This window comes from Rhipicephalus sanguineus, chromosome 10, assembly GCF_013339695.2.
Source record: "Rhipicephalus sanguineus isolate Rsan-2018 chromosome 10, BIME_Rsan_1.4, whole genome shotgun sequence".
Taxonomy (NCBI): Eukaryota; Metazoa; Arthropoda; class Arachnida; order Ixodida; family Ixodidae; genus Rhipicephalus; species Rhipicephalus sanguineus.
This window is the reverse complement of record NC_051185.1, coordinates 82980473-82989242: the sequence shown is the minus strand read 5'-3', so window position 1 is coordinate 82989242 and position 8770 is coordinate 82980473.

Here is an 8770-nt window from a genome sequence, read left to right as displayed (position 1 = left end):
GCGCAAGCAGGTGCTGGTAGAGAATTGGAGAGAGTAACGCGCAGCTGTTGGAGAGAGGGAAGGAGGAGAGTTACGCATGCGTAGTGTGAGTGCGGACTACCAGGCTGCGGGACACACCCCCGAACAAGAGATGCTTCGCATCTAAAAGTTGTCTAGCGAGGCGTTCCGCACGGGCGTTGGACTCGCGTGGTCTGTCCGCAGCCGACGCTTGGCTTCGATGTGGGCGTTGCATACGGCGGGGTTTGCTTGCCGACGCTGCCGTTGCGTTTCGGCATGTCGAGCCCGTGTTTCATCCGTAGCAGTTTCCCGCCGACGTTGCCGTTTGCGCTGGGCTTCCCTAGCTCGGAGCTCGGGGTCCGCTTGCCGACGTTTACGTTGAGCTTCGACGCGTCGAGCTTCCGCTGCTCCACCCGCTGCTCCGCGATCTCGGCAGGCGTTAAGGTATTATGCAACTGGCGCCGACGTTGACGTTGGAACTCATAGCACCGGCGCAGCCGGCGCAGTGTCTGAGCGTGTGTACGACCTAACGCGAGCCTATTATCTAAACGAGGAGGGTGAGTGGAGAGGGCGAGGGTGAGCGGAGAGGTTGAGGGGGAAAGGAGAGGGGGAGTGGAGAGGAGGTCTGTGGAGAGGATTTACGCATGCGCAGTAAGGCTGGTCACGCTGCACACCGTTTGAGCTCTGCCGTAATATGCTTCGCATCTAAAAGGAAGGCCGGGAGGTTAACCAGATATTAGCATCTGGTTTGCTACCCAGCACTGGGGTGGGGAAATAGGGGCAAGAAAGAGGGTCTAGAGAGAGGAAGAGGGGGAAAAAGAGGAGAAAATTACACCATCTCCCGCTAAAGGGGACCATGAGGCGATGCGAAGCCGGAGCACTTGCACGATCGCGTTCCGTTGGCGTTAGTTGGGCATACTACTCGCGTCGTGGAACGCGAAGAAGGACGCTACGCGCGTCCGATCTTCCATCTAGCCTGGCCGTTAATTCTCACACGGCGAGCGGGGAACGCGGTCGACAGGCGGGCGAGAGGGGGCAGCGTAGGAGAGGAGAGAGAAGGGGAGGGGACGCGCATGCGCTCGAGCTCATCGCGGCGTTGCGCAGGAGAGAATTTCGGCATGTCTAGCCCCAACACCCTCTAGACTTTAAGGCCTGAAGGCTGCCACCGTGACGTCACGAAGCGGCGGCGGCGGTTGCTCGCCACCGAGCAGTGAAGGCTTGCGTAGTGACGTCTGCTGTGCGCTTGTCTTGGCCTTTTCTTTCGTCAGTGTTCCTGTTTGGTGCTTAGGAATTCCCTCCTCAGGAGTAAAGGAATTGCGTGCAAATATTTACGGTCAAATGAGCCTCACAAATTTTGACATATTTCTTTCTTTTGTGAATAAGTAAAAGACGTGTGTTTGCTCTGAGGAGTATCAAGCACTTAAACAGAGTTTTGCTGAGCTTATGCCCTGTATTTCACCTCGGTAGTAAACAGAAATAGATAAATAGATATATCAAATGTCCAGGAACTTCGCATAATTTTGTTTATCGGTTCTTGGTTATACATCCGGCTGGTAGCACAAACTTGCGACTGATTGATACATCGACCACAAAAGAGCCCGAACACGTAGTCACACCTCGAAGAAAACCATCTTCGCGTAATGCATTCAGGGAAGTTCGAGTACAAAAAAAAAAAAGATTCATAGGAACAAGCTACCCTTCGACCTTAAGTAAAACTGCAAGGTTAACTGTTCGTGCGAAAATACGTAGGCTCCATACATTTGCCTTCTCGAGTTGCGCTTGCCAGTGATAGGGAAACTTATGGGCAGGTAATAAATAAAAGAGGAAATGACACCAGGTCGCAAGCGTGCTTTATAAGCGAGAACGGGAGACTAATGGCATTTTGTCTGAACAACTTTATTTACAGCGGGGACAAAGGCACTTCGAGAGCTATTTTCAGCTGAGCGTTTCCAGCTTTCCCTTCTGTGATTTCGATTCAGCTTCTAAAACCATTTCTTGCGGCTAAAGACTTGTATCAGAGGATTCGTGCTGCACTGCAGCTCTTGCTTCAGAACCAGCTGTCAAGCATGTCCATCGTCGCAGGTATAAAAATATGACGACTCGTCGTTGGTTAGGAGCTCCACGGTGAGGTCTGTAACCACTTGGTTCTGGTTCGAGAACATTAAAGCACTTCTTGTTTTGACGATTGCTCCAGGACTGCATAATTATATGCGACAGCATTTACGACAAACAGCGCTAAAAGCAGGATACTTCCACGGTCCATTGCTCAGACAAGGTCAGTGCTTCTCTGCAACACAAACTGAAATTTCTTTATTCACTGTCGTTGCTTCTCTACATTTCTCACTCTTGAGTTTCTTCAGGGTGGCGTAGACAGCACACCCTGCCATATACACCAATACCGGGATAATGTCCGTCATGTTTTACAGCGTTTCCTCGGTGACAACTACGTTGCAGCAAGGCCGTGAACAGTTTGCTTCTCTCTGAAGGTCATGCCATTCCTCATCCTCGTCACTGGCGTTTCTAGAAGTGGCGACCGTCGTACTTCTAATCACGCTTGGAAGTATATGTAGAATATTCTGCAGGAAAACTCACCCTGAGGTTCTGTGAAGGAGTGAAGTTGTCACACGAAATCGCGCGCAGCCATTTTCGGCGCAGCTCCGCATCTTGGAAAATCGAAAAACGCATACCTTGCACTTCAAGTCGCAATAGCTACTGCACTGAATGACACAGCACTTGTTCGGTTTGACGAATTCAATGCCACACACACGCTGCAGCACGCACGACGTTCTCACAATTTAGAAAAAAAACGGCACACTGCACTGACAGAACCGACGTACCACGTGTGGCAGCAAGAAACAAACTGACGTGCCGGTGTGCCGCCGCACTACTCGCCCTCCGTCATTAAATATAGCGCGCTTTTGAGTTGAAAGTTATCTCGCTAGGTGCTGATATTGCATTTAAAGATAACTGTCATAGGGTTATTGCAGGTTTCTTCCGCCGATTGTATTAGTTTATTCAGAAAAATGGCGCGACTTTCTCAATGATGACCAGTGACACGTGTTTCGAGTTGTATCCATCCGCGTTTGAGCGGGCCACCGGGAACGGGGGAAACCGGATTCCCGCTGCCGTCGCCGCCTCCACTTGGTGACGTCAGCACTTCGAATGCGGAGAGTGCTTCGGCCTTAGTGTCTAGAGGGTGTTGCTAGCCCGCGTTTCAGAGGAAGAGTGGAAAGGGGGAGGGGAGATGGGGAGGGGAGAGGGGAGGGGAGGGAAAGTGGAGAGGAGAGATAGGAAGGGGAGAGGGGTAGAGGTCAGGGGGAATGGTGACGGGGAGTGGAGAGGAGGTGTGTGGAGAGGGTATGCGGATGCGCAGTAAGGGTGGTCACGCCGCACACCACCACCACCGGATTGAGCTCCGCCTTAAGATACTTCGCATCTAAAAAAACGCACGTACACACGCAGGATAAAACAACAACACACAGGAAGGGCGTTCTGGTTACAATCGTTCAGAAAGGCCGGGCGATCGCAAAAGTACAGTAGCGCTTGCATGGCCTTGTTCTGCGACGTTGCGTCTTGTCGATGGCGTACAATTCTTTCCTCTGACAAAGGTCGGTCATCCAACTTGTTAAGCACGTTGCAAAGGGATAGTCGTTGTGCACTATACTGTGGGCAGTCGCCAAAAATATGTCCAATTGTTTCTGCGTTGCCACAGTGGTCACAGGCTGCGGTGTCGGCCATCCCAATGCGGAAAGCACAGGCGTTGGTAAACGCAACGCGCCCAACCATAGTCTACACAAAAGGGTCGCGTCTACTCGGCGAAGCCTCGATGGGACTTGAGGCTTAAGGTTGGGTCAAATGAGTGCAATCGAGCATGCTTGAAGTGCGGCTCATTCCACTGTCACGTGGTGCGTTGGCGAGCATGTAAACGGAGCTTCCGTGCAGCGTCGGTCTTGGAAAGCGATAGGAGTAGTTTATGGTCTTCTGCGTGGGCTGAGCGGGCAGCTTAATCGAAAGTGTTTAAAAAGTAAGGGAGAAAACAACATTAGAAATAATAGAAATGAATGAGGATCGTAAGGGTAGTGAAATATCCGATAGTTTCGGAAAGGAGGGGCCACCTTCTCGAGATGCGTATTCTGACAGACGTGCGCCAGGTGGAAGTGTTGGTACTCTCCCCACAAGAGAAACCGGTGGGTGCAGGGCTGCACTGGGAATCGAACCAGTACTCACCACACTGGAGGAAGATGCTGTACCACCTGGATTCCACTTCTGGAAGTCAAGTAGTTATAGTCTGAGGACAGGAAATATACTCGTTTCTGCTTCGAGACGAGACGAAACTCGTATTGCTCACAAACGAGACTTGACAACAGTTAGCCGACGTCATTTCTCTTCGTGAAGACATTCCACGCTCTTCGCTGTATTTCCCCTTTTAAAGGGAAATATTAAGTCGACGTTGATTGCTCCAATAGCGTTGCGGAAACCTTGTAGTGCTTGTTTCATGCCAAGGAAATGCTTTTTGAAAGAAAATCACGTTTTAGTGGTCCGCACGGCGTTAGTGCACTTCAATTCACCCGCCTGAACGGGCCTTCTGAAGTAGCAGTTGCCGTGCCCAACGTTGCCCGCCTTTACTGCCCTGCCGCCGAAGCTACGGTTTCTTGCGCAACAGCGGCCATCAACCTTGCCAAGACGCAGCCACGGGTCACTCCGAAACTGTATAGTTCACTGTAACGGAGCTTAGCTTGGCGAGCAGCAGCAGAAGTAGAGTATCGATAGGGCAAAAATAGCGAGAGCCAAGCACACGCAGCAGTACACGATACCGAAACTACCGTGAGACGCGCAGCTCGGCGATAACAGAACTTTCGAAACACTAGCGCCGTTCCCCATGGTAGCTCCAAGAGGTTCTTTTTTCCATGAACCAAACAGAAACGAACAAGCAGCATTTTATTACGTCTTGCGATGCACGGAAGGTTCTTTTTTTATTGCAACTAGTTTGATTAGTAAAGGTTAATTGTACTCGGGACTCTCTGACGTCATTGGGATCATTTCCAAAATGTCCCACTCGTGGCGCACATCGTGTCCTACATTTACCTTGATTTCTCGATTACTAAAGCACTGCTGTTGATAATATTGACATTTTAGACGTTCTCACACATTGACCTTTCACTCTGACATAAATTGTTACTTGCCTTTAGTGTCCCTTTAAGAGCGTAGTTATAAATGTGTCGGCGAGATCGACGCAGCGTCCGTTGGCCTCAATATGTCCGTTTCAATGCGCTCAAGGCCATACTGGAGTCGCTCTGATGACTGCAGAAGAATTGACGTTTGGGCAAGTTGGAATTGATTATGCATTTTGAAATGGGCTGTGTGGTGTGTATTACTTCTATCTTGTGTCCTCGTTATCGCGCTGACCATTTCAAAATGCATAATTGCGCTGATGAACTTGAAGTTCCTGCAATGATGGGACCATGATTTGTAGATTTTCATTCTTGCTGTTCCAGACAAGCGAACGAGCGGTGCACGGACAAGCGCCTGGACGCTGGTTTCTTGGGTAGATTTGCTCGTCTTTGTTCACGTCTTGTTTAATATTGCAACTTGTTTAATTTTGCAACAGTACTCCAGTTAGAACGCGATAGCGTGAGAGAGCTCGTTTCGCAGAAATTCCGGTGTCGGCGTCGACGTCATTGGTTGTGAGCGAAAAAACAGTGTTGTCCGTGAGCGACAATTCGAGATAGATGGAAATAAATAATAAAAATACTTCTGTTTCAGTGGGAATCTAACCCAGGCCTTCTGCGTGGCATGCAGGCCAGGGGCGTAGCCAGAAATTTTTTTCGGGGGGGGGGTTCAACCATACTTTATGTATGTTCGTGCGTGTGTTTGTATGTGCGCGTGTATATATAAGCAAGCAAAACTGAAAAATTTCGGGGGGGGGGGGGTTGAACCCCCCACTGAGCCACGTCATTGCTTGGAACTGCTTCCGGAGGAGTCCCCTTAACACATAGTATAATGTTGCGTGGCAGTAGCGTAGAATCGCGCCAGGCGTCAAGACTTGTGAATTTCAGAACGAGTGAGGGGTTCAAAGGCCCAGCTATTACAAAACGCTCAGATAAATTTAATCGCGTGATCAGCCAAAGCATCAACGAAGTGAGCAGCTGCGTAAGTTCGCGTGTTGCCTTACGGATTCGCAAAAAGGAACAATTTGTGGGCACTTCGCAAGTGCACTTGCAGTTGGAATTCTAGGATAATAATTTTGACCGGCCAGTGTTGCACGCACAGACGTTCCTTTCCTTACGGCATGGTTGAGATGTCTACCGAGAAACGAAGGCTACTGATTGCGAAGTCGATGCCAACGGGGCCCGATTACGCTATCGCGTTCTACTCTTGAGGCGAGGCTCAAGCGTCAGTCAGTCAGTCAAGAACTTCATTCATCGGTCCTGAGGAGTTTAGGCCGCCGGGGGATCCAGGGGGGACACCCTAGCAGCCGCTACCGTAGGCGACGCCCGAGTCGGGGCGGGAACGTGATGGCGTTCCGCCAGTTCTTGGGCCCTCTGGACTGCCCTGAGTTGTTGGTGGAGCTCGGAGCTCCTGAGTGCCTCTTCCCAGTCGGACTCACTGGTGAGAGGTCCCTGAGGTAACGCGGGACATTGCCATAGCATGTGCGAGAGTGAACAATAGAGTTCTCTGCAATCTGGGACATTGGGGAGTGATTTCTGTGTTGTAATGGCTCAGTCGGCCCCGTGATAGGTACGATCTTCCTCCGAGTTTTAAAATGTAGTTCTTGCGCAAGAGGGGAATGTCACTTGATCTCAGAAAGGTCAGGTCAACCACCCTAGAGTGCATTGACTTCCATAACATCACTGCTCCGAGCCGAGTCCATGACGTCCTGACGGTGCGAGCGAACGTCCTGACGATATAATGTTGTGTGAACAATAAGAAATATTTCTTCTGCTTTCACCTCGGCTTCTTCTTTCCATAGAGTCGCTAAAGCAGTGGGCACGCATACAGTGGGCATGTTCTCAACGAGCGGTTAACGTTGTCGGGGAGTCTTTTGAGTGTGCAAAACCAGAGTAGAAGCCTCCTTGCCTGGCTTGTTTTTGTGTCTGTCATAAAAAGGTCGTCAAAATCGATTTGGACAAAAAAATTAAACCATCTCCCGCTAAAGGGGACCATGAGGCGATGCGAAGCCGGAGCACTTGCACGATCGCGTTCCGTTGGCGTTCGTTGGGCATGCTACCGACCTCGCGTCGTGGAACGCGAAGAGGGACGCTACGCGCGTCGTATCTGCCATCTAGCCTGGCCGTTAATTCTCACAGGGCGAGCGGGGGACGCGATCGACAGGCGGGCGAGAGGGGGGCAGCGTAGGAGAGGAGAGAGAAGGGGAGGGGACGCGCATGCGCTCGAGCTCATCGCGGCGTTGCGCAGGAGAGAATTTCGGCATGTCTAGCCCGCGTTTCAGAGGAAGAGTGGAAAGGGGGAGGGGAGAGGTTGAGTGGAGAGGAGGTGTGTGGAGAGGGTATGCGCATGCGCAGTAAGGGTGGTCACGCCGCACACCACCACCACCGGATTGAGCTCGGTCATAAGATACTTCGCATCTAAAAGGTCGTCAAAGCTCGCAGGATAAGTCCGGTTATTGATGGTGACTCTCGCCGTGCAGACACCAATCGGCGTTATCAGGTACGTGGTCTCCAGCTGTCCGGATTTCGGGTCCACTCTAAGCGGTATTTACTTTCTTCAGCTTGGTGGCGAATGGCCCACTGACGACGGAATAATCGGCTCCGTTGTCGACACGCTTCTCACATTGCTTAGTAAGAGCCGCTGCGCTGCGCTTCCATTCTCCGAACGTCGTCCTTGTGTTGGTGGATTCTGTCATGAAAGCTCTTGCGTTCACCCATACATAAAATTTTTTCACCCAGCCAGACAGATCTCCGTCCAAATGTTTACATTTAGACATAAATATTGTGTTATACAGGGATGTCTTGTTAATCGCATTCTCATAGCGCCTGAAGTTTGTTGAGCGCTGGGCACATGTTAGCTGAAATGCCCAGTATGGTCTACAGCTTTTCATCGGCTGATGCGGAGAGATTGAGGTAAAGGATGCCTCTTCTCCCTATTTGTCTGTCTTATGAAGCAAAAAAAAAAAGAACGCAATGGTCCCGCTAGAATAAAACAACAAATAACGTACTACAGATGAGGGTAACAAGATAAAAACGGAAAATTTGGACTAACCAGCGTTATGTTGTTCTCTGAGGAATTCACGAACAAGACGCTTCTGTTCAAGCTCCGTTCGCAGGATATATATGTGCGTATAAAGTGGACACAAGTATTCTGAAAAGCTCATGTTGTATTATAAGCACACTTTTAAGCGCACGACCATAACATGAAATGCGTGGATATACATGAACTAACCAGCTTCCAGAGAGGTATAAACTGAGTGAGAAGTAAGGACAATGAACTGCGGGCATATGTCTTTTTGTTTCTGCAAAAGACAATAAGCGCACATTTTTTGTGAATACGAAGAAACAAATGAGTGCCTAACAGATAAAACAAATAAGCAAGCAGACGTACACGTGCTCAGAAATTACACATTTTTTTCCCTTAAAAGGTGAAAGACTGAACCTTTGCAATTTTAATAACCCTGCAGGGTTATTTTTTTTATTAAAATTGTGTGACACCCGGTTTGTTTAAATCAACCGGGCGTGTAAAACAAGAACAAGCAACACGTCAGACACCTCGTATGAGGAAAGAAAAATGTATGCTGCAGTATAGACATATTAGAGTG